The sequence below is a fragment of the Protopterus annectens genome, chromosome 12.part0 (assembly GCF_019279795.1).
Source record: "Protopterus annectens isolate FY-2018-M chromosome 12.part0, PAN1.0, whole genome shotgun sequence".
In the NCBI taxonomy this organism is placed as follows: domain Eukaryota; kingdom Metazoa; phylum Chordata; order Ceratodontiformes; family Protopteridae; genus Protopterus; species Protopterus annectens.
The window spans coordinates 716,308,479-716,334,200 of NC_056746.1; positions in this window are offsets into that span (position 1 = coordinate 716,308,479).

Sequence of the window (25,722 nt, forward strand, 5' to 3'; positions counted from 1 at the left end):
CTCATATTTCAAAACAGTGTAAGAAATGTCTCTGTGTGGAAGATTTTCAGTCCATATATTTCTAGTTAATCACTGTATATTAATCAGATCAGACAATAGTAGCAGAAGTAGCAAACATAAACTCATCTTAAGTCAAAACAAAACAAAACAAAAAGTAATAATAGAAAATATATAATTGTACAGCATTACTAAGTATTCAAAAGTAATCCAAGCAAGGCAGGCAGTCTGTTTCCAGTCGAAAATCCTTTATTAAGTTTCTTACACTGTTTTGTTTTTGGATCCACTACACTTTAGTGGGTTGTTTTGAGACTTCGGGGATACCACAGAGATTACTTGTTATTTGATCGTATTTCCAAACATAGTGTGAAATATACAGCAAACTGGACATAATTATCTATATGTATTTAGTTCTGTATAATTGCATGACAAAGAATTATTTGTATTGATTGCATGTCAATTAATGTCATCAACATTGCATGACTAATTTCTCAGAGAAGGAGGATGTAGAATAGTGTGTGTGTGTGTGTGTGTGTGTGTGTGTGTGTGTGTGTGTGTGTGTGTGTGTGTGTGTGTGTGTGTGTGTGTGTGTGTGTTGTACCTTTAAGAAGCATTTCAAGGTTGGCACATACATATAAATAGCAAGCATGTGCTAACTTCAGTGCCATTTTGAGAGTGCAGCCAGAAAGTGAGCATGTATGAATGTACTAGCTAGTTTGTTTATACATTTATCTAAGTTAAACTTATTAAGAATCAATCCTGATGTATTTGTACATAACAAAGCTGCTAGAACAGAACCACAAAGACTCATCTATTTTATCCTGACTGGATGAGTGACAACCCAATATATGCATGATTATATAAATTACATGGCACACAGACTCTCCACATATATTTATTTAACACATTTACATCATTTACATAACATACACATTTATATATATATATATATATATATATATATATATATATATATATATATATGTATATAGATGTGTGTGTGTGTGTATGTGTGTGTGTGGGGGGGGGGTAAGAATATCCTTACATATTCTTGGAATGCTGAGATTGTCTGCATTTACACATCACAACAGTTGTCCAAAGGAATCAGATCAGGGCAGCAAGAGTGCATAATCCACTCACCCACAGACCACTGTGTCTGTGGAATTTCATCTTGTAGACAAACACAGGTAAACAGGTGTTATAATGTACAATGGTATCAATGCATGCCTTGGACAGGCCATATTGCCCTGGCCACATGGTTACCAGCCACATATGGGCATACTAGCAACTGTACACTCATAGCAGGGATATTAACAGGTATCCCACTCCTACGACACTAGATACAATAACAGTACCAAGCAATATCACTCTGCAAGCCACACATGCGGTCTAACAAGGCTACTTTAAGTACTCCACAAGTACTGTACTTACAATCACATATACAACAGATGTAACCTGTCATGCATGCAATAAGTACTGTGAGCTATAGTGTGTAATAGTAGATAGGTAGTGCTTCTAATCTCACATCAACCAACTCTGTGTGTGTGTAAATATATCCCCTGGCAGCACACATACATGCCTATATGGGCTATCTCTGTGCAATGGTTATGCATTGTATGGCCCAGTGACTAGCTGGAGGCCTTAAATCCTCTACAAGACCTGCTGATATCATCTACCTTAAGAGCGCTGGCAGATGATTTAATATCAGATAAACTCCATGGCAAATGTGATAAGTACTGTAAGCTATAGTGTGTAATAGTAGGGCGGTAGGGGTTCTAATCTCACATCAGCAAACTCTATATGTGTGTGTGTGTGTGTGTGTGTGTGTGTGTGTGTGTGTGTATGTGTGTGTGTGTAAATAAATCCCCTTACAGCACTATGGCCACGCCCATGTAAGCCATCTCAATGCAATGGTTATGCATTTTATGGCCCTGTGGCTAGCTGCTGGCCTCTATATTGCTCTGCTGTACAAGACCCACTGATGTCATCCACCATAAGAGCACTGGGAGACAGTATTTATTTACTTTTTTATTTATTTAATTTTACATTTGTTCACCGGGATTATCCAACTGGGCTGACAAGTCCTTTTCAGTGGAGGCCTGGGGAGAAAAGCTCCACAATCAATACAACTGAAAATATACAATAAAGTTTACAAATAACAGAACAATATTTTTCACACTGGAGTAAGAATACAAAGCTATACAATTTTGGGAATAGAGCAATATGAACATACGTTTTAGTATACCATTAAGGTTTCTATGCAAACATGAGTTGTAATATCTCATTTAGATCCTAAGTATCCTCATTTACCATTAGAGAGAAGAATATTTCAAATTTAGTAAAGAAAGATAGAGGTTGCTGACATGAATGAAATTGCCAGTTACAAAAGATGTAAAAGAAGGCAGTAAAGCGCTATGTTGAAAACAAGCAGAAGATAAGGCAGCAGAGACAAATGTAGTAGGCTAATAGAGCACAGGCTGGGAATAGTAAGGGAGTCTATGAGGGGTGAGAGCAGTGACAGAACCAGTGGTTGTTTAAGTATTCCTTGGTAGCTGCTTTGAATTGTTTTTGTTTTTTGAGGGACCTTATTTCTAATGGCAACTTGTTCTGATACATTGCAGGATGGTAGCTGTAAAGGTTGCATTCCATTCTGGTATTAGGTTTATGGATCTGAAAGATGTCTAGAGCTGAGCTGTGTAAAGATCTAGTGGGAGTATATTGGGAGATTAGAGAAGATAAGCTGGGGCAATAGTCGGACTCATACAAAATGGAGTGAATAATTTGGAGCTGAGAAAGGAGTAGTAGATGAGGCAATTCTAGCCAGTTTAGGTGTTTTAGTAAAATACAGTGATGGGACTTGTATGTTTGATGTGCTGTGATCTGGGCTACTTTGTTGTAGGTTGATTCAAGTTTAGTAAGGAGAGAGGAGTTGAGATTTGGGAGAACTTGAGAGCTGTACAGTAGGCTGGGTAGGAAGTCGGCATGAGAAAGGGTTATGTTTGCATTGTTAGTGAGAAACGTTTTATTTCTATAAAAGAAGCCCAGTTTTTTGATGAGTATTTTTGATACAGTTGTTAACATGTAAGTCAAACTTAAGCTGATCATCTATAATCACACCTAAGAGTTTTTTGCTTGATTCATCTTCAACTGGGGTGTTATTAAGTGAAAGTATAGAGAAAATAGGTTTCAGGTGATAGACATTCTTAGGTAAGAAAAGCATAATACAGTATAATATCAGTTAAACTTCATGTTGTACACAATAAATACTGCAAGCTATAGTGTGGAATAGTAGATAGGTAGGCATTCTAATCTCACATCAGTCAATTGCGTGTGTATAAATATATCTCTTTGCATCACTATGGCCATACCCATGTGGGCCATCTGCATGCAATGGCTATGCATTTTCTGACCCTGTGACTAGCTGCTGGCCTCTACATTGCCCTTCTCTACAAGGCTTGCTGATGCAATCCACCTTAAGAGTGCTGGCATCAGATATACTCTGTGGCACATGGGATAAGTACTGCAAGCTATAGTACATAATAGTAGATAAGTAGGGGTTCTAATCTCATATCAGTTAAGTCTGTATGTAAGTTTATTTCCTTGCAGTACTGCAGCCATGCCCATAAGGACTATCTCTGTGCAATGGTTATGCATTTTATGGTGCTGTGACTAGCAGCAGGCCCTAAATTGCCCTCCTCTACATAATCATAAATATATGGACCATCTCCATGCAATGCGTATGCATTTTATGGCCCTGTGACTAGCAGCTGACCCTAAATTGCCCTCCTGTACATAATCATAACTGAGGTCCACCACCTGTCTGTCTCAGACACAGGATATTATGTAGATGTGTCAACTCCATTGTCACACCTTCTAGATCTGTAAGTTTAGAAAACCCAGGTGACAAGTAGCAAGGGCTGCAGACCTTATCACAAAGTATGAATACATGATTGCACTGACTGCCTCATTGTCCCTGATAGACTGTTCTACACATATGCACCTTGGAGCTATGCAAGTATACTGCCATACCTTGCTGATGTCATATGTCTGTTGTGTTGCCATTCCATCCTGTTGCTGCTGTATTGCCACCATGTGTCCATAGTTTATCCCCTCAGACTCCTGGAACAGAAACATACACAGGTCCATGACACACTTGTCATTATGTAATGCTACCGCCAGTCCAACATCATTCAACAAGGATACACAAAGTGTGATGTGTAGTCATGATACATGCCAGCATACAGTACCTGTTGTGGCCCACAACAAGTGGCATGGCAAAACAATACTGCACTACACAATACATGTCAAGTAATATAGACACCCTGTGCATCAGACACATAGTAGCATTTCCCTACATCCTGTGCTGTTGGCCAATCTGATTGACATCCCGCACAAGGTCTCCCCACAATGCTGCTGGCTGTTCCTGATTATGCCTCCCCCTGGGCAACAAAATCTTATGGTGCTGTCTCAGTCCATCCACTATTATGCCATTCTCCACCTCTGAGAAGGGGGCTTGTCTTCTGGGGAACATGGTTCATGAAAGACAACAAAAGGAGAACACATTACAGGACCAGATACATGGACAGCTGCTATGTACTGATCCAGCATACCCATAATGGCCTGCACTATCCACTGCTCCCTCAGACATCATACCCCACACTCTAGCAACACACTACATGTGTGGATACCGCCACGATAGTAGCAATACTGGTGTATGTCTCTCTCTGCCATGACAGATTCTGCTGTATGTTCCCACACCCAACACTCCAGTCTACTGTTGTGTGTCCCCTACGGGCAAACTGACACTAATATTTTATACAGCCACTGCCAGACAAATAGCAATGTGCTATTACAACCACTATATGAGGACAGTCCAGCAACACCAGTGTGCCACAATGACAGAAATCAATGCAAACCTGCTGTAGTATATGTTCCCTGTATGCATCATACCTTTCAACTATACAGATGTTTGCAGAATGTCAAGATGTTTGCCTCATAGTTCTGGTCATTTTCACACAATATTCTGGATTTCTGACAAAACTTTGACCAATCATTGATGGTTGATGTCAGAAAATAAAGACAGACATCTGAGTTTAAGACGTCATACCCTTCCGAACACAGTTATGATACTGTAATATCTGTTATTCTATTCATTTTCTTACTTTGTATTAGCAATAGTTACAGTGTCCCTAATTTTGTGTCTTTGTCCCTCCATTAATTATGGCTTTGTTCAGATATCTTGCTGTAACAGGTTGGCTGGTATGTCAGGCATAGCTCTCAACCAGACAGGGAACAATGTAAACAGAATCATGGACTTAGCCAGAGTACATCAGGGACATTCAGGGACACTTTTAAAATGTTAGAAGTATTTATGCGAGACAATGACAGATTGAGAGGAGGTGAATTAGTGTGCATCATCTGACAATACAGTAGTATATACCCTTACTTATTTTTCTATGTTTTACATGTCATTCACTAGCTTCCCTACAACAGCCAAGCATTGTAGGAGGGAATAAGAGGGACAGAGCTAAGATGTGAGTGGAAATCAGGGACATTTGAGAGGCATGCCTGTAGGTGTAGGAGAGCTAAGGTACAATAACATGTCTTTAACATAGAGCTAAGAAAGGCTTACTGCTGTCATCCCTATTCCCCATACCTCCATCCTCCCATCTCCATTCTGTTATATGGAGAAATAAATAACATTGCTGGCTGAGTGCAGTACTCCTTTCCTGAACTTTGCTTCCAATAATCTTTTGAAAATACACTTTCTGTGTGAAGTAAGTGTCATACAGACTTTTTCCCCATAACCAGCTGCTTGCCTTTTTAAGGTACTGCTCATTAGCAGGTAAATGACTCAGCACCAGTCTGTGGTTCTGATATGGTAATTGCAGCCAAAACAGCTGAATTGCACTATCATCAGCCAATGGCATGCCACCACAGTGCAATATATAAGGCCTTCATGTAGACCTGGACCCCTTTCTTAGCTATTAAGATGGACATTACTGAGGTGTGGAGACTACAACATCACAGAGGGTTGGTACCATAACTGTCAAATGTAGTGATTTATGCAGTATGTCCACAGTTTCACCTCATATATGTGGTCAGTGTCCCATGACATTGTGGTCATCTGACAGTTCACTGGCAAACATTGTGAGTCGAGGTCTGTAACGGAAGGCACACATTTGAGTGTCAGACTTCATACCCCTCTGAATATGCATGCTAATGCAATAGATCTTATTGTATCAACTTACTATCAATGTAGGAGAAAACTGTAAATCATATCCAAATCTCTGGACCTTTGTCCCCCCATTAAGCATGGCTGTGTCTGGATTCCTTGTGCTAGGGGGTTAGGAGGTATGGCAGGTCTGTAGTAGGTATCTTTACATGCAGGTGTGTGTGTTACAAGCTGCAGCTGCTGCTGCAGCCTAGTACACATGGGGGGAGTGTGAACACTTTGGATGACAACAAGCTGTACATGTAATTGTGGCAGCTATGGCAGCTCTGTCATTACAGCAAGAGCCAGGGTAAGGCTACCCTTTACAGTTCAATTGAGGCATGTGATTAAGGTACATCTGTTATGCAACAGTGCCAATAACAGCAGTAGGTGACATATAGTTATGCTACATGAATATGCGCAATGTGTTCCCACCTGCAGGCCTCTGACTTGCAAAATTACATAGTAGTTCATTAATTAGCAGTAACGTGTGAATAAAAATTGCATGTCTCAGTCATTAATTGCTGTCTTTACAATAATGTAACTGAACTGCAACACAAGACTGGATTTGAACCCAGGTCTGTGTGTGGCAAAATGTGCTGCATACAAGGCATTTAATGGATTGAACTACTGAGTCACTGTTATAGTAGGTATATTTGCAAGATGTATGTGCAGACATATAGGGTGTGACACAAATTGTCTACATCCATCAGTATGTGCATGCCTTTCTATGTCTGTATTTCTGCACTAGGTCCAAGTTGAACATGTTTTTTGCCTCTGACGCCTTAGCAGATGTCTTTCTACATGTTACTGATACAAGCATTGTCAAGTCAATTGGACCAAATTACTTGTTTCCAGTGGACATGTATGAAATGAATGTATGTATGGGGCAGTATTATTTTTGGGGACAGGTGCCCATTTTTTTTTATTAAGGTGAGACTCGAATGTTGGGGAAGGGAACATGTGGGAAGGTAAGATGGGTAGGAGAGGACACATTCAAAGAGGGACAAGACAAACAAGACAGCAGACAGGGTGGTGTGTGACACATGAGGTGGGTAAACACCTTGGATAGGAAGGGTGTTTTGGAATGCAAGACACACGTGCCTCCAGATGGCAGCAGCTTGACTCATGTCCCCACCCATGGGACTATTGACACTGCTCCTTCACTGCCTCAAGAGTGGCTGTGCTGGAGGCTGGGCACCAGGGTGAGGCTGCCTCACCAGGCTGGCCAGCATGCCCTCAATCTAGCCCAAGTGATGTTTATAGCTCTGATGAACAATCCTTTGCACCATGACCAGTGGTTGATCTTTGGTGAAAAGGTCCCCACTGTTACCACTCCCAGGGAGAGGCTGGGCCCTGTCCCCTATGGTGGTCCCACCCAACACCACAGGTGGTGAAGGGGGAACAGAGGGGGCACCACCAGTCTGGGTTCCAGACATGCTAGGACCTGGTGCCATGGACGGTTGAGGCAAGGTACATGGATCAGCCAAAACCAGCATACCCTGATGTGCTGTTGTAATGGCGGCATAGCAATAAGTATAGGCTAGTTGTGAACAAATCATTGCTAATATTAACAGCATGGCAGAACATTGGAAGTAACCTAACTACATATCAATGCATATTATGTGAAACACAATAATAAATAACAGAACAGTCAGTATGTTAACAGCATGCCAGTAACAGTTACAGCATAATGCCAACAAAATAGGTAATGTAACAAGATATATTAATATGCAATCATTGTAAAACAAAACAATAATAAAACACATGTCCCAAAATACGGTTAATGTAACAACATATAAACAAATAGAAACATAAACTAACTAAATCCAATAGACAGCTTGCTGTAAAATCCCACCACACATTTATTGTTAGTGCTTTCGTGCAAGTCCGATGCCTGTACATCTTCAGAATTTCACAGTCAGGTTGCTGTTGAGAGTTGGCAAGTCTGTAGCATTCTTAGTAAATTAGTATAAGCCACATGTCTTGCCTCAAGCCATCAATTGACATGTTTGATAAACACGAAAATACTGCAGATCCTTTGAATAAGTAGTTGTGTACTCTGGTATACACACACACACACACACACACACACACACCTGTCTATCTATATTAAACTGCACCTCCCCAACTATGCGGTATGCAAGTAACTCATACCTCCTGACTTTATAAATACAAATTCCATGAGTTCACAAACACAAAGACAAAAGAAATCTCCTCAAAACAGAGGAATCACTGCCAGCACAAACATGGAAACATTGTCAGTGATTTTCTATGGAGCATTTCAATAAACTTCTTTTGCCTCAACGTCTTCCATTCTGGGAATTTTTGCACTGCAACCAGAGAGCAACCATATAATTTTGTGTGTGTGTGTGTGTGTGTGTGTGTGTGTGTGTGTGTGTGTGTGTGTGTGTGTGTGTGTGTGTGTGTGTGTGTAGATCTCTATCTTTCCCTCTCTCTCTCTCTCTATATATATATATATATATATATATATATATATATATATACATATAGGTGTTGCTATCTTCCTTGACTGAGTTTCACTGGTCAAGCCTGATTATCACGGGACTTCTCTCACACAATCCCTCCATCCCTTTGTTGGATACTTTCGTTTTCTCTTGCCTTCATTATGTATCTACAAAATCTTCCTCACCAGATAGTTTTCTGCTTTCTTGCACATGTGCTAGAACCACAGCAAGCTGTTCTCTTTAATCTTCCCTGCAATTGGAGCTACTTTGGCTACTGCTGTGATTTCCACATTTCTTTGTCTGCCCTGCAGTGTGAATCATGCAGCCAATCTCAAGCACGTCATCTCCACCACCTTTAGCTTCCTTACATGCCCTGCCCTCACTATTGACAGCTGTAGTGGCTATACCACTGTTTTGTACATCTTACTTTTCAGCTTCTTTGTCATTCTGCTGTCACATAACTATCTCTGATAGTTTGTGCCAGTTGTCTACAGCTTCCCTGATCTTAGCTTTGGCCTCCTCATTCAGACTTCCCTTCTTCTCAACCACCCCTTGCAGACACTTGAAACTGTTAACCTGTTCTACTATTTTCCATTCTATCTAAATTTTCAGCTTCTTCTGATTTGTCCCATTTGCTGTCATTACAACTGTTTTATTTATACTCAGTTTCATCAGATGTGCTTTCAGTTTTGCACTTTATTCCATTTCCTGACCATTTGCCGAAGTTCTTGCTCAGTGTCTGCTTCTAATGCTACATTGTCCATATGCAACAGCTTTATCTGTCCTCTTCGACCTGTTTGGTAATGAAGTCTTCCATCAGTTTAAACAACAGTGGGCTTAAAGCTGTACTATGTTGCACACTTACTCCCATTTGAAAACATTCTGTTAGTTGGACAACTATTCATATTTGTGCCATTGTGCCATTGTGTCCTTGCACATATCCTACACTAATAATTTCAATAGTTCTGAGAATTCCAACCATCTTAAGATTGCCCAATTCAGACTTCTTAGGACAATGTCATTACTTTCTCCAAGTCTAAAATGCCCAGTTGGACTTTATCCTCTGCTTCTACTCAACTATCTCCCTACAATCATTGGATGCTTTGTGCTGCATCCTGATCTGAATCCAAAATGCTCATCTTCAGTCTTAACTTTCAACTACTTTGTGTATTTATTTATCAACAACCCCCTCCAGCAGATTCATGCAGTGTATCTGGAGTTTGATAAATCCATACTGTCCACAGATCTGAATCCCCTCTTTGTTCTTATACACTGGCACTAGAATGTTTATTCTCCAGTCATATGTGATGCAACTTTATCTGTATACTGCTATGAGTAGTATCCTCGGGGGGCCACGTCTCCCCTAACTCATCCAACAGCTTGATCTGCTATGACCTCATCTGAGCTTGCTGCTTTACCTGATTTTATTTTCCTTAGTGCTGTTCTTACATTTTCTAGGGTGACCTCTTCTTTTTTTTTTCATCATAGGTAGTATCTGAGGCAGTACAGCTTCTGTGGGGTTTTCTCCATTCAGAAACTATTCCATCAGCCTTTCATGTCCTGTGGACTGGTCAGCAAGTTGTTGCTGGCATCCCTTATGAAAGGTGTCTGATGACAATCTTCTTTATCTTTCTGTCTTTATTTTGCTACCAGATAATGTTTCTTTTTGCCATTTGATGAGTCATATTTCAGAAGTTGGTAGACTTTCTCTGATTCCTTGCAATCTGCTATTCTGATTGTTATTCTAATATCTTTCACAGCCAGTCAGTATTAATTCTTCACCTGTTCCATCTTTTCTGTAAGTTTTTCCTGCAGTCCTTCTTTCTTTGATAATTTCCAGAAATTTTGTATTCCACCACCAGCTTTCCTTATGTACCCTATACCTGGCTTGATTGCATATCTTATGACATATATCTAATGTCTTCCAGCCATTCTTTTCAGGTTTTCAGGTTTGCTGATTTCCCCTTCTTCTATTTCCTTGAACTCCTGTGCTTTCACTCCAGACAAATCCTAGGTTTTCAGCCAAGTCTCTGTTGTCCTCAGCTCTTTCTCTAATCACTGTTTGCAGCTGATAATAGTCACTTCTATTTTTTTTTTGCAAGGAGCTGAACATGTCACTGGGATGATTTGGCAGCCTTTGATTTTACCATGATGCCCTTTCCTTCCTAGGAGCCTGAACTGAATGTCTTTTTTGTTGTTATCACAGTTCTGTTGTGTGATGTAAACCAAGGTTATGAAGACTGCACTATTCATAAAATGGGGTTCTGATTACCAAGAGTCTGTCAGTGAGTCTGATTTCATCTATAACCGTCTGCAGAAGAATTCATCTCATCACAGTTCTCATACCATTTCTACTTAGTGCTAGTCCTCTTCCTGAGCATCAGTCTGGATCCTAAAATCATCTAAAATCAAGTGGCTTGTAGCATAATTTTTGTAGTTCATGTTCTCCTGTCTAGAGAACACTATGCACCACAGTTGATTGCTAAAGCGATTGTCTGCCCATCTCTTCCCCGAATAGACACCACCTTACACGTGTGCTAACTCTAACCCTGCTTTTGCCCCATCTCCACGATTAAAAATTACCTTACCAAAAATACTTTCCCTAACAATACTCCTATGCAATACACAGACACTCATATACACACACGCTGCACACACACACACACACACACACACACACACACACACACACACACACACACACACACACACACTCGCACACACACGCACACACACACACACACACACACACACACACACACACACACACACACACACACACACACACACACACACACACACACACACACACACACGCACACTCCACAATACAAACAAAATGCTAACAATATCACCTTATCTAGCCATTGATCTAACCCTAATCCAGAAATACACATGCACTCACTTCCAGCCTGATGCCTAAACTTTCTAAAAATCTATAAGCTTCAGGATTAGAAATTAATCCCACAGCAGTCACACCAGAGAAAAGGCTGACAAACCAACATTCAAAATCTCCTGCAGTTTTCTAACAGGAATTCCAGTGTAAAGTGAAAGCAATGGACTTGGTTATTAAAATGCGCAAATATCTGTTTTTTTCTTTACACTGGTCCTGTCCATCTGCTAAAGAGACAGGACAGTTTTATAAGGTTGAAGGCTCAACTGGATGCATCTATCTACAAAATCAACGCAGTGAAGGCAAACATACTAGTGCTTCTACTGGAACAAAGCAGCACACAGAGAATAAAATAAAACTGATTTAAAGAACCATGGCAGTCTGATACATGCACCAAAATTCATTGTTAACTATAATAATAATAATAAAAAACTTCAAGCCATGGAGGTTAATGGGAACAATTACTTTAACCTCAGGATGCCCAGCAAATGTTAGAAAATAATTTATAGAAAATGAAGAAGCTCCAATGTAAGGAAATCTACATAAATACAAAATTAGAAAATGTGTGTACCCAGGGGAATAAGGCTATACAGAAAACCAGTGTGGAATAATGCTGATCCTAATGGTATGGAATAACACCCAGGATAATTATGGGTTTAAAACTCATTGAAAAACAAGAGACAGCAAGCCATTACAGAAGCAGCTATAGTAAAAGCAGAAAAACTATGTTTTAAACCATATATAACAATTGCATGTCATTTAAACGGGAGTTAAATCAGATGAAGCTTTATTAAGGGTAAACATGCTCATCTATTTGATATCTTTTATTTTTCAGTAAAGAAGTTTGCATTTCTAAACAAGAAATAAGTGCTTGATTACTTTGAAGTCTCAGCTGAGACTGGCTATGATCTGTGGTTCTTTTTTTCCTGATTCTAACAGGCTAAGCCAGCAGCTTCAATGTTCATGCCAGTTTTCCCTGTGGTTTAAATATATATGTGTATCTATGTAAATATGGAGAGAGAGAGAGAGAGAGATACACACACACATACATATATATATAGATACATTATATACACATTTTCATACAGGTCTGGCCTTAGGTGAATTGGTACACAAGGTGAAGGTCTACATAGCACCATCCCATTTTACCCATTCCTTGTCTTACAGACACATCCCTCAGAGCCCCCACCTCTGCCAGATCACACATCATGCCCTCTCTATATTATCTGGATTACATTTTTGTACCTTTTCTCACATTTTGTTTTACTATTCAGCTTTTTATTGCGTTCTGTCAACATACCCTAACTGTACCAGACTGCACCGTAATAACTTTGGAATGAACAAGTGAATTAAGCTAAGGGTTTGTGGGGTCCTAGACCTCAAAAGTTATAGTGGTTTTAGATGTTCTGAGATGCATTTTAGATTTCTTACAATTTTTCTATTCAATATGATGGCTGAACAAGAGTCATGACTAAAGAAAAAAAATTGGTCCTCTCTTAAACTATGACCTTGAAGTTATGGGGTCAATGATGTTTTGAGATGCATTTTAGAACTAATTTGCAACATTTTGATCCAATAATGGCCTGAACAAAAAACATGAGCAAGGAAAGAAATTCTGACTTCTTTTTTTTTTTCTTTCAAGGGGGAAATTAGTTGTATCTCGCAAAATAACTTTTCACAAAATGAGAAAACAAATGCTTGTGAGGATATATAAATTACATCTTGGAATAGTGCCTGCCGCCCTATTCCTGCAAAAAAAGATAGCCACCTTCTGTGCATCCCTCTGGTATTAGACTGTGATGAAAGCAGAGATGGCCACAGTCATATTTTAAGGGCTACTGTAAAACATAAATAGCTACAGCTATATCTGTATCTATATATCTATACCTATAGCTGTATATATATATATATATATATATATATATATATATATATATATATATATATATATAATAATCTATCTTTATATCTATAGCCATATATTTATCTATATCCATATATATATATATATATATATATATATATATATATATATATATATATATATATAGATAGAGATATAGATAAATATAGCATGCCTTCTCACCCTGCACAGAAAAGTTTGCCTTGAAACTTGTCCCTATCCTTCTTAAAGTCTTTGATCATATTTGTAAACATGGCTTTGCTGATTTATATCTTAACAACTCCAAAACCATCTTTATTCATAAACACAATACTGACAAATCTAATCCATTAAATTATATACCTATTTCACTTATTAATGTAAGTCTCAAAATTCTGACTATGACTCTAGCCAATAGAATTAAACAAGTCATCCATTCAGTTATATCCCCACAACAATCAGGATTCATGAAGGAAAGGCAAACTTGGGACATTACGCTTACCCTAGAAGTGGCTATACAATTTACTGCAAAACAGAAACTTCCCCTATACCTTATGGCATTAGACACCACAAAGGCTCTCAAAAGAGTAAACCATGAATTTTTATTCTTAACTCTACAACAATTCAACTTTGCAGGCAGTTTCATAAATATAATTAAAATATTATATAACTCTTCATATGCTACGCTAGTAATCAATAAGCTACAATCATCAGAAATAAAACTAAGTAAAGGCGCTAGACACAGCTGCCCCTCTCACCATACCTCTTTAACATGTATATTGAACCCTTATTCTTATACTTAACGCAAAAACATTTTCATCATATACCCAACATTCTGGGGAATAATATTGCCTTTTCAGCATTTGCAGATTACCTCATTATATATTTCCAGCTTCCCAACACTGATCTTACTAAAGTCCAAAATACAACTGAAATCTTCTCAAAAACTTCCAACTATGAAATTAACCCCTCAAAGTCTCGTTTTTTTCCAATTAACCCGAACAGTCATAAAGAAGCTTTGTTTCCCATATCCCAAATAAAGCTGAACTATACTCTTAAATATCTAGGGATGGTATTTGACCATAATCAGAAAAACTCTTTACAAAATAACCTCCTTAGAATATGGTCGTCCATAGAAAATTATTTAACCAGATGGAAATACTTGAATTTCACCTTCTTGTTGAAAATAGCAATACAGAAAATGAATGTTCTACCCAGAATACTGTTCCAGTTTAATTCAACAGACAATATCATCCCACTAAACTTTTTCAAAAAAATGAACAGTACCTTAACTAAATTTATATGGTTCCCTAAAAATCCTAGACTCTTCTTATCAAGATTAATGCTGCCAAAAAACAAGGGAGGACTGGGGATACCCAACTTCAGATTGTATTATGACGTAATCTGTGCCTGTAGAATCATACTAATTGCAGACCATAGTTCAAACGAAATAACTCACTTTCCTCAAAGGATTGGCCTCTGGCAGGCTCGTGAAAAGTTGTAAAATAAACCCCAACGCATTGTCCTTCATAAATAAGTCTTTATTAAAAGACATTAAATTACACAACCTAATTAAGCATAAGATTAATATATTTCAAAAACTCTTCACCTCATTAGGTTTGTCAATCTTGCTCATTCTCTTGCAGCCCATTCACCTGAACCCAAATCTAAAATTGGGTAACAAAATGCTAAACGTAGATCAATTCCCTCAAATTAAAACCTTAACTGTATGGAATTTCTTTTAGCTTAGGGACAACTCCCTTAATGATATCAGAATAAAACTTAACTTAAATAGCAAATACACAATAATCTTGAGACAAATCAAAGAATTAATTTCTGCCATAGGATGCTTCCCAAATAAGTTACAAGAAGAAATAAACTTGGCCACTTCATTCCTCAGATGTCTAAAAATCAAAAAGAAAATGCTTTCAATCATTTACAAACTAGTCCCTACAGCTAGATACCAATCCTCTATAACATTTGCACAATATTGGAGAGACAAAAACCCTGACCTGACAGATGCTCATGTCTCCCAAGCAATTAATCACACAAACACTTTTGCCCCTTTTACGAAGCTATTATATACTCAGCTAATGATTAATAATAATGGTTACTATACTCCAGAATGTTTAAACTCTTTTTTTCTAACACATCACCCTTCTGCCCTTTTTGCCCCACAGCTAAAGCTTACCTCCTACACATTCTATGGTACTGTAAATATGCTCAGAATCTATGGAATTCCATAAGGATCAAACTTAAAAAAATGGGCTATGGCAAATCCACTCTCTCCTGGGAAATTGCTATACTTCATGTATGCCATGAGGACATAAACTCTAATTATCTCAGGATACAGATTGCTCTCTTCATGTTAAACCAGCTTTATTACACAGAATTGGTCAGATCAATCTAAACTAGATTGGGGCAACTTTAAGAACATGGCATCTAAGTATATTTTATCTCATAAACTAACCATTAACAATGTGAGTAAGTGCCTGAAATACCTCTGGTTCTGGAGTATTACCCTTGACTGCATCTTAACATAGCAAACAATGTTTTTGTTTTCTATAGTCATTGTCCTTTAGTAGTACTGCCACCAGTCTCCTCCTCATCAGAGTCTTACTCCGCTATGTTCTCTAATAGTTACATGTATATAAGATGCATACAAAGATGAGAACTATCACATCTTGTTAAATGTAATTAGAATCCTATCATTACATTGTAGCACTATTTGTAAATAGTTGTGTATAGAAGTTTTTTTGTGTGTTTTTTATGTTTTTTCTTTCTCTGTTAGTTTTGCCTGTATTCTATAACACTGTATAGTTATCTAATACATTCTGACTATGTGCAAAAAGCAACATTGTACATTAACAGTGTTAATATTGTCATATTTCTCATATCTCTGTTCATCTCGCTCTGCTGTCCATCTATGTCGCTCTTCATATTGAGAAAACGAACTTTAAAGATACTTGTCTATTACTAGAATGAACAGTTGCTTCATCTAACTTTGTAAATGGTTTACTTTCAATGTATTATCATCTGTTGCTGTGTATTGTATTTTACAATTTCTTTAATGTAACAACAAAAAATAAAAACAAAGATTTGAAAAAAAAAAAATTCATTCATACATCCTGGAGTGTGGGGGTTACCAGGCTGCCAAAAGCTCTGAAGGGTTGACCTGTTCTGTAAAGCATTTTATGTCTTATTTCTTTTTTAATATAATATCTCGATAACTGTCTTTTTTACTGTTACCCAGAGAAAAGATATGCATGTGCCTTATAATACTGTGTGGGTCCGCAGATAAAAATAAATATTTCTTTTCACACACACACACACAGACACACACACACACACACACACACACACACACACACACACACACACACACACACACACACACACACACATTTACCAAGGCAAATCGGAAGAATGCCAATTCACCTGTGTTACATCTTGATGGTATTGAAGGAAACCAGAGGGCATGAATAACCCACACAGATACAGGAAGCATATGCAAAAGCAAAGCAAAAGAAGCCACTGCCAAATAAATCAACAAGACTTATCAAGGAATTAATCAGTCAGGACATAGGGAATCTCCAAACACTAGCCTCATCACAGTTTGGATTCAATAAGAGCAGGTTATATTTACTCAACCTGGTGGATTTTTTGAAAAGGTCACCAAAGAAATAGGTGAAGGCAAAAGGGTACACACTGCATACCTCGACTTGACAAAAGCTTCTGATACAATTCCCCACTCAGGCATAGTAGAAAAACTAAATAAACTGGGAATAAATCTCTACATCACCTGCTGGATTGCCATCTGGCACACAGATAAGACACAAATAATCAAAATAGGGGACGTTACCTCCACAAAGAGCCCAGTCAACAGTTCCTGTTTGGCATCTACTTTTCTGAAGTGAATCCCCAACCATCATGCAGGGAAGGTTGTTTCAAATAAATAACTGTGATCAAAATCATGGTTTGAAACTAAATGCCAAAAAATGTTTTATTGTATCCTTTGGGAAGTCATTTACCCCAGGGAAATACCACATTGACAATACACACCTAAGAAATGACCCAGCTGCTTGGGATTTGGGAATTTATATGGATAGTGACCTAATTTTTTATCAGCATGTGTCTATTGTTGTAAGAAAGTCCTTCTATATTTCACAGCTTATAAACAAAGGGATTGTGTCTGGATCTAGGGATGTCACTGTCCCCCTAACTCAGCCATCATTAAGTCAGTTATTGAATATAATATCCATATCAGCATGTATCTGTCAAAACACATGCAACAACTGGAACACCCACATAGATACCTTACTAAATGGATACAAGGCCTATAAATGGACTGGCTAAAAGCCCTGCCATTATCCTCTGTATCCCACAGACTGCTAAGAGTTGGCCTGTGTCTGACATACAAAGCATCCTCTGATCCACAACTGATGGACTTTCCGCACATCAGCAAGTGAAATTGCATCAAGAATACTTGGTGTATGGATCTAAACCTCTTCTGCAGCGTAAACAAAATGATTTTGGGGGAAATGTATATTTTGCATTGGACACTGGTGCTATGGAGCAGACTCCTCAACCACATGAAACAAATATCATCCTTGTCCATTTTCAAGCAGAACTTACATATACGGATAGGAAACATAACATTTACTCCAGAACTGCCCTCTGTAGGACTAATGGACAGATGCAGCTCCTAAATGCTTTATCCCAACATGGGTCCCCTCAAATTATCTACGGTATGATCCCAATTATTCTCATTAGGGGTAATATATAATTATTGACCATAGGATGGATAAAGTCAGTCTATACCAAAATGGGGTAGGTTATTTGAAGCACAAAAAGGGAAATTGACTAGGCTTAAAATGACCTGAAGGGGCAGCTAGCCTATTACTTATCTATGAGCATATATACCCATAAGAGCTAAGCCCTGTGAGGTGGCAAATCTGCTCACTGTGCAACTAGGACAATGATTAGTTACTTTTACACTTATCGTGCACTAGCCAGGCAAAAATATATAGACTTTCATCATGTGCAATGTTGATTCTTATGACAGAAAGTGAGAGAATTATAGCCTGCTTTTACTTTTATATACACTGCGCACACACACACACACACACACACACACACACACACACACACACACACACACACACACACACACACACACACAGTGGCAGTACTTCTTTTACACTGATTTCAGAAAATACATTCCTGGCACCATTTCTTCCATGTCAGATTAATGACTACTGTTTAACAAGTGATCAAACTACTGCAAGGATAATTTATTTGTATCCACAGCCTCCATATTATTCAATTAAAACCACTTTACTGCATATACCTCATTTGTCAGATTTGCCAGAAAAATAAAGGATTTTATAAAGGAGTGGAGAATAGAACAACAGGCTTTGCATCAGCATGCATTTTCTGAACAATAAGAAGTATGAAACTGAAATGCCAACATTGCTGACTATAATCCCAGTAATTTACCAGAAAAGTTAATGATTTTACAAGGAACAGAAGAAAACAGAAATCAATATCTATGAAGACGTGAATAATCACAGACAGTTAAGCAGAATTGTGACATTCTGAGAATTCAGGGACCTTTCAGAGTGAACATATTGCAGGTCAAATGGAGTGACTACTCACCTCCTGTCACACTTCCTGTTAATGTTTAAAATGCACTGACCTCTTCCCCAAAGGATATTTCCACTATATATATATATATATATATATATATATATATATATATATATATATATATTCTTTGTTTGTAAAAACAACAAATAAAGCACTAATAAAATAAAGAACAAAGGGCCACAGCTCCAAAGAAAAAATAAAACTTTAATGTGTGAGCGCTTTTGTTCACTAAAATAAAATGAACTTCTTCAGACAAATTCAAGCAGTAAAACCCCTCTTATATAACCATAAAATCACATGACCAATAAAATGCATTGCATCACAAGTTTAATACTGGTTGTTAAAAGGCATATACATATTTATAAAGATATTTACATATACGTTAAAAGAATTTTTAAGCACAAAGTGGCACATTATTAATATATAAAACAATCAAAAAAGTGCATCCATACAAACTTATAAATACATAAGTTATTGTCTTATAAGAACATTCTATACTGAATTTCATAAATTCATTCAGTGTAATAAACTTTTAAGCTTGAGTAAACACATAACAGAACACTGCTCATTAAGGCCTGGATAACTATGTGCATTTAAAGCAAGTTGCCACCATGACTCTTGTCTTTCAAGTAAAAGGGATATATGCCCACCTCTAGGGCTCTCCGTCACCTGGTCAATCACCTTAAATTTAAAGTGGTGTCCAGGGTTGTCCCTAATGTGGTTGGCCAAAGCATTATTTTCTCTGTTTCTATTTATACTGTAAATGTGTTCATTGATCCTTTTTTTGAACCAACAATCGGTTTTGCTGATATAAAACGCCGGACAGAGTTGACATATTGTCAAATATACAATGCTTTTAGAGTTACAGTCATATCTAGCAGTGAGCAAAAAATGCCTATTAGCAATTGCATAGTCCCTGCCTATATCTATGTACCTGCAATAGGCACATGCTTCACATTTACCCATTCCTGGGTTCAATAACAATAGTGATAAAAATGAATATATTGTCAGCTTAATTGCTACATATTCACCTTAGGGTGAGTCCATAAGGGGCACAGTGTTAAAATACTGGTGTATCCTTATGGGAGACACAGATCTTAGATCTAAACTGGACACCCTACCAAGAGTTAAGTATAGAAAAGGAGCTAACTTAAATATATATATATTGGAGAAAGAGAATAAATTGTACAGTAGGAACCCATTAATTAAGTATACCAACACTAAGGTTGCATTGTAGTTGGAAAAGGGCAAATTCCCATTTTCAGTTTTGAGTTTTTAGTATTCTATTCACTGAATGCCAGTGCTGCACAAAGAGCAATATTCACAGCATGTAGAAGTGAATTATCTTATAAAGTTTATTTAGATTCTCCACGAATGAAAAACATAAATTATGTCATCAACAGACTGAGTTTGCTGTATTGTCCACATCACAGTGCCAGTTCCAGGTTCACAGCAACAGTTACAGGCAGAGAAGGAATATTTGTTGTACAAAACTTGTTTTTGTGGAATGTATCTATGTGCCTTATTAATTTAAGTCATGCTACTTGATTCTAAAGCTATACACTCTGCTAATACTGATATTTGTATGCATAATCTTATCATTTATCATCTTTTGCTATTCGTATTGTCAGTTCTTTCCCCTTTTGATTTTCATCAGTACTGCTAGTGATCTGAGACAGATTATCAACTGAAGTGTCAGAGGGCTGGCTAGTGGAGAGATTAAAGAATGGTAGATAGCCTGATCACTTTCCTCTGGAGAGGGGATGGGGTGCATTAATGAAATAACACCAAGCTGCGGTTTGGTATCAGCTTCTGAAATACATGCTCTAAGAATAGTACTATTAGGAGGCCTAGCATGATAATTTGGGAGGGATCATGCAAATATGTATCCTGGATGTTTTAAAAGCATATCATGCATATGGTGTTGTAGGTGTGTGCACGTGTGCACCCTGGGTGGCTGCAGGTCACACAATGCACATGTTCCTTCCAATGAAAGTAGGACTACAGCAAAGTAAAATAAATAAATAAACAGATTACGTATTTAACAGAGCATGGAGTGTTATGGATTAAAATACATTACAACATGAATTATATAAAGTGTTATACTTAAAAGCATATAAATATAATCAAAATGCTGTTAACATTTAATGAAACAATCCAAATATGAGGTCCACAGAAAAAGATTGCTTTTCTAGTACTTATAATTTGTGAGGAGAAAATAATGTAGCAATTGATATTTATTTTCCTATACTTATGTATAACATACTGGATTATGTAGCTGTCTGTTTAAATATAATATAGTAGAAGTAGTTACAGCTGTGATACTAGTGATCAAAGTTCTGTCTGTATATACCATCAATTTGTTTTGTGTATCTGATTCAAATAGAATATAGATCATTTAACATTTTAACGCTTTATAGCACTGATAAATCACCTTGCTTGTGTCACAATCATTGAAAAGGATTACATGTATTAAATTTAACAGCGTATTAAGCTTCATTTAATTCGAACACAAGAAAAGACCAGCAAAATAAATGAGCATAGCTTTCCAGCAGAAATTACCATTTGGCTGGCAACATTATGAAACCATCTGTATTTTATCATATTCTTAACCTAATATTGCTTGTCCACTGATGCATAGTTATAATGTTGTTCCAAATTAGAGGGTGGTGAGATAGGAGTGTGCACAATCATTTTTAAAAGAGATCATTTGTCAAAGCATATATCAAAGGACTAGACTCTGCATTGATTATAATATGAAGATTACAGCAGAATTAAATTAGATGCAAGACATGAGAACTCATGGAAATGAATAACTTTATGAAGGATTTCAATTGAAAAGAATAGAAAAGACAGGTATTGTCAGCCCCCCCCCCCCATGGATACAGTTAACAGCAATTAATCTGATAAGAGATATGTCTGTTAACCCCAGTGCTGTTTGAGAAAAGGAGAAGCCCTTCCTTAAATTTTAATTGACTAGGGTAGAACACATTTTGACATGATGCTAGCACTTCTACGATTACTCTTGTTATACATTTGATATAAAGGTGTTGGAATTAATCACATCTTCTGCATCATTTGTTGAACCAGCCTGGTTGTTCATTCTTTAGACTCATGACCTGTCACCAGATATATCAAAACTGTCTACCAGTCCTCCTGATAGTGTAATATATTGGCATCGCCATACTAAAAGAAACTTAAACTCACAGCAGAAACCATATTTTCTTTATATGTGAACATACCAACATGGTCTTTTTAATTATTGCACTTTTTATAGTACATTTATTCAAATATTGTAAAATGATGATAAAAATAAAACTATCATTTAAACTCACACCAGGTATTTGATCACTGCTTAAATAGGAAGGAATAAATGGATTCTCTTTCTTAGGCTGCACACAGTACATAGTAGTCATTTGGCATCATATTATGATCTATGTTTTTATCTTAAATATCATTACAGTTTTACAATTCACATAAATTGTCATCATGATCATTAAGATACAGAATATAACTTATTTTTTCACTGAAGTTAATCACGGGTTGCTATCAGCAGACCGAAGACGCATGTTTTCGAATGCGTCTTGGTCGAACTGACAAAACCGAAACTGCAAAATATCATAGCGGCATGTAAGCAAATTCTTTCCCTGAGAAAGAATTTGCTTGGCCGCTTTGGTTCTTTGCCGTTTTCAGCACTGTAGTGCGGTCCCGGTGTTGGTAATTTTAAGTAAGGGGGTGTGGGGAGCACAGTCCCCCATTTCGGGTGGTGTGAGGGGCGAAGCCGCCCACTTAATCCCATGTTTTAGTGTGCTTACTTTTTTTTTTTTTTTTTTTTTTTTTTTTGGAACAGCGATTTTTTTCCCTTGGAAAAAAAATCACTGTTCTGACAGTTTGATTTTGTAAGATTTCGCTTACATGGGGTCAATTAATCACTGTTCGCTTACCTAAACATTCGGTGATTTAATATAGACCCGTTAATCACATATTTTTTTCCTAAATATGTTATGTCACTTATCATATTAGCAGGTGAAACTATGAAACATAAAACCACTAAAGAACCAAGCTTGCTTTTTTCTTCTGTTATTATCATCTCATTTCAGTTTATGATGCATTGTTTTGTGAACATCCACAAGTCTTCAAGTCATTTGGTTGAAGTGGTGCATTGGAGAACCACATCTCATAGAAAAGTGATCTTGAAACCAGATAAGAAACACTTAGCAGATCCAAGGTATGGCTTGCTGTATGTCTTTCATATAATTTTTCCTTCCCGTTAACCAGCATCCCAGACTCCATCACTATGTCTCACTAGATTTGCTTTATGAGTATTTCAGGTATTATTGAAGTCAGCCACATATTTACTGGTGTGATCTGACCACAGTCTAAATCACTACTTGAATCTGAAACTCTCATAATCCTGGATCACTAATTAATGACAGTATCAGAAAAATCTCCCTTAGATGATAAAAAAGGCAATTGAAGACTTAGCTCACAAGGCTGAAGAAGAAATCTAGGAAATCCATATTAAAAAGAATGTTGCAATGTTAACTAAAAAGGTTTTCAATTGTATTTTCCCTCATTAAATCAGACTATAAATTAATATTTTTTTCCTTTAAAACTTGTGTTCCTCCCACTGCAAGTACCTCTATGTTTAAAGACTTCTCAAAAGCACACTTTCCTCACCTGATGACCTAAATAAATTCCATTATAACCCCCACCAAATACTCCCATTGCTACCGTCTCCTAGCCAATGACTTCTATTCCCACCTAAATAGTTGCATGGATAAGGCAGTCCCTATCTGTACCAAATATAATGTAACATTTAAAGATAACTCACTATGAAGGAACACTCATATAAAGAAATTATATAACAAGAAAAAGAAATTACTTAGAGTTTACAAGAGGTCTCATTCTACCTACCTAAGAGCCAGGCAACCATTTGAAAGTTCAAAATCAAGTATTAAATTAGCCATTAAAATCTAAAATAACTATATATATTCAATTAGTTAGGTCAAGATATTAAAAATTAACATTCTTAAAAATTAACACAGGAATGTTTGGTTAGTCCACACTAATAGTTGTCCACTCTGAGTAAAGAAAATAGCTAATATCATAGACAAAAAATTTAGTGCACTTTTACTCCACTAACAGTTATTTAGATTCCACGGCCTCAGACACCCCATATAACAAGTCCTCTGGGTTTCCTCAAAAGCTGTAAACACTTCATCCATAACTCTTGATAACATAAAACGCTACCTGATTATCACTACTAAATGTTGAATGCCCTACTTAAACTACTTAATCAAAACCTTTCTAAGGGTATTATTCTCAAAGCCCTAATACTGTTTATACAAAGGCAGCCCAAACACAGATTCTAGTAACTATAGACTCAATAACCTTACTAGCCTCATGTGTAAAGCTATGGAATATATTATCACAGATCTCATTAATCTAGATACTGAAATTCTCTAAACTCTGGACCTTCACCAATTCAATTCTGCAAAGGCAAGTCCTACACTTTTAACCTCATCAATGTAATTGAAAATGTCACTAAAGGAGTGGGGAGTGGTTATTCAGTATATATCACATATCTGAGCATGGTCAAGGCCTTTGACACTATTCCTCCTACAGGCATTATTGACCAACTTAATATTTATTTATATGTTGTGCACTGGATATCTACTTTGTTGTCCGATTGAACCCATGTGGTTAATTGTGGGTGCTACTTCTGAAAGCAAATATGTTATTAGTGGTGTACTACAGGGATCAGTGTTGGTTTTCCCTCTATTTTTCAGACCTTTAGGTTAGCACTCCTGGTATATGGATATCTAGGTTTGCTGATGACTATAAATTGTGAATTGTCATTTGATTTTCCACTGGTTCACATTTGCTGGAAGATGGCTATGTTAGCAATTGTTGCAAAGGCATTGACTTCAAATTAAATGTGAGAAATATACTACAGTTTAGTTTGGCAAGCAAACATAAATTCATTCCATGTATGTAACATATCACTTCAATCTGACCCTGTCATAAGGGAGCTAGGCACTCTTGTTGATAATGTTTTTGTTATCATATCTTAATAGTTATTTAGAAAACTTTCTATGTGGCTCGTCTAATTTTGAAAGGCATACCTACTAGAAGAAGCCTTAATTCCTCTTTACACATCTCTTATCAGACTCATTGTTGAATACGATGCTCTCTTTAGCATGTATTTGTCCAAATGTACCATTCAGCTTGAGAGATGTCACAGATTCCTAACGAAAAAGATTAATGGTTTTAAGGTCCTAAATTATCTAGAAAGACTACCAGGCCTCACTCTTTATTCAGACACTGCAAATTTCCCTGTGGTAATCTGTGGCTATCATTTCAAGCCATGAAAGATCCTACCCTCCTTAACTAACTATTCCTTTGTACAATAAATGGTCCCTCAATCATCCAGTTAAGGGAACTAACTTTAATCAGCAAATAAATATAACAGTTTGGAGCATACCTTTTTACAGCCATTGATATTGCAGAATGCCCCTGATTCTGCTTCATATTTTTGCCCTGTCCCTCTAAGATCTTTTGATTTTCCGGTAAATCACTGAGGATTATAGTCTGTCAATCATGCCAGACATTAGAG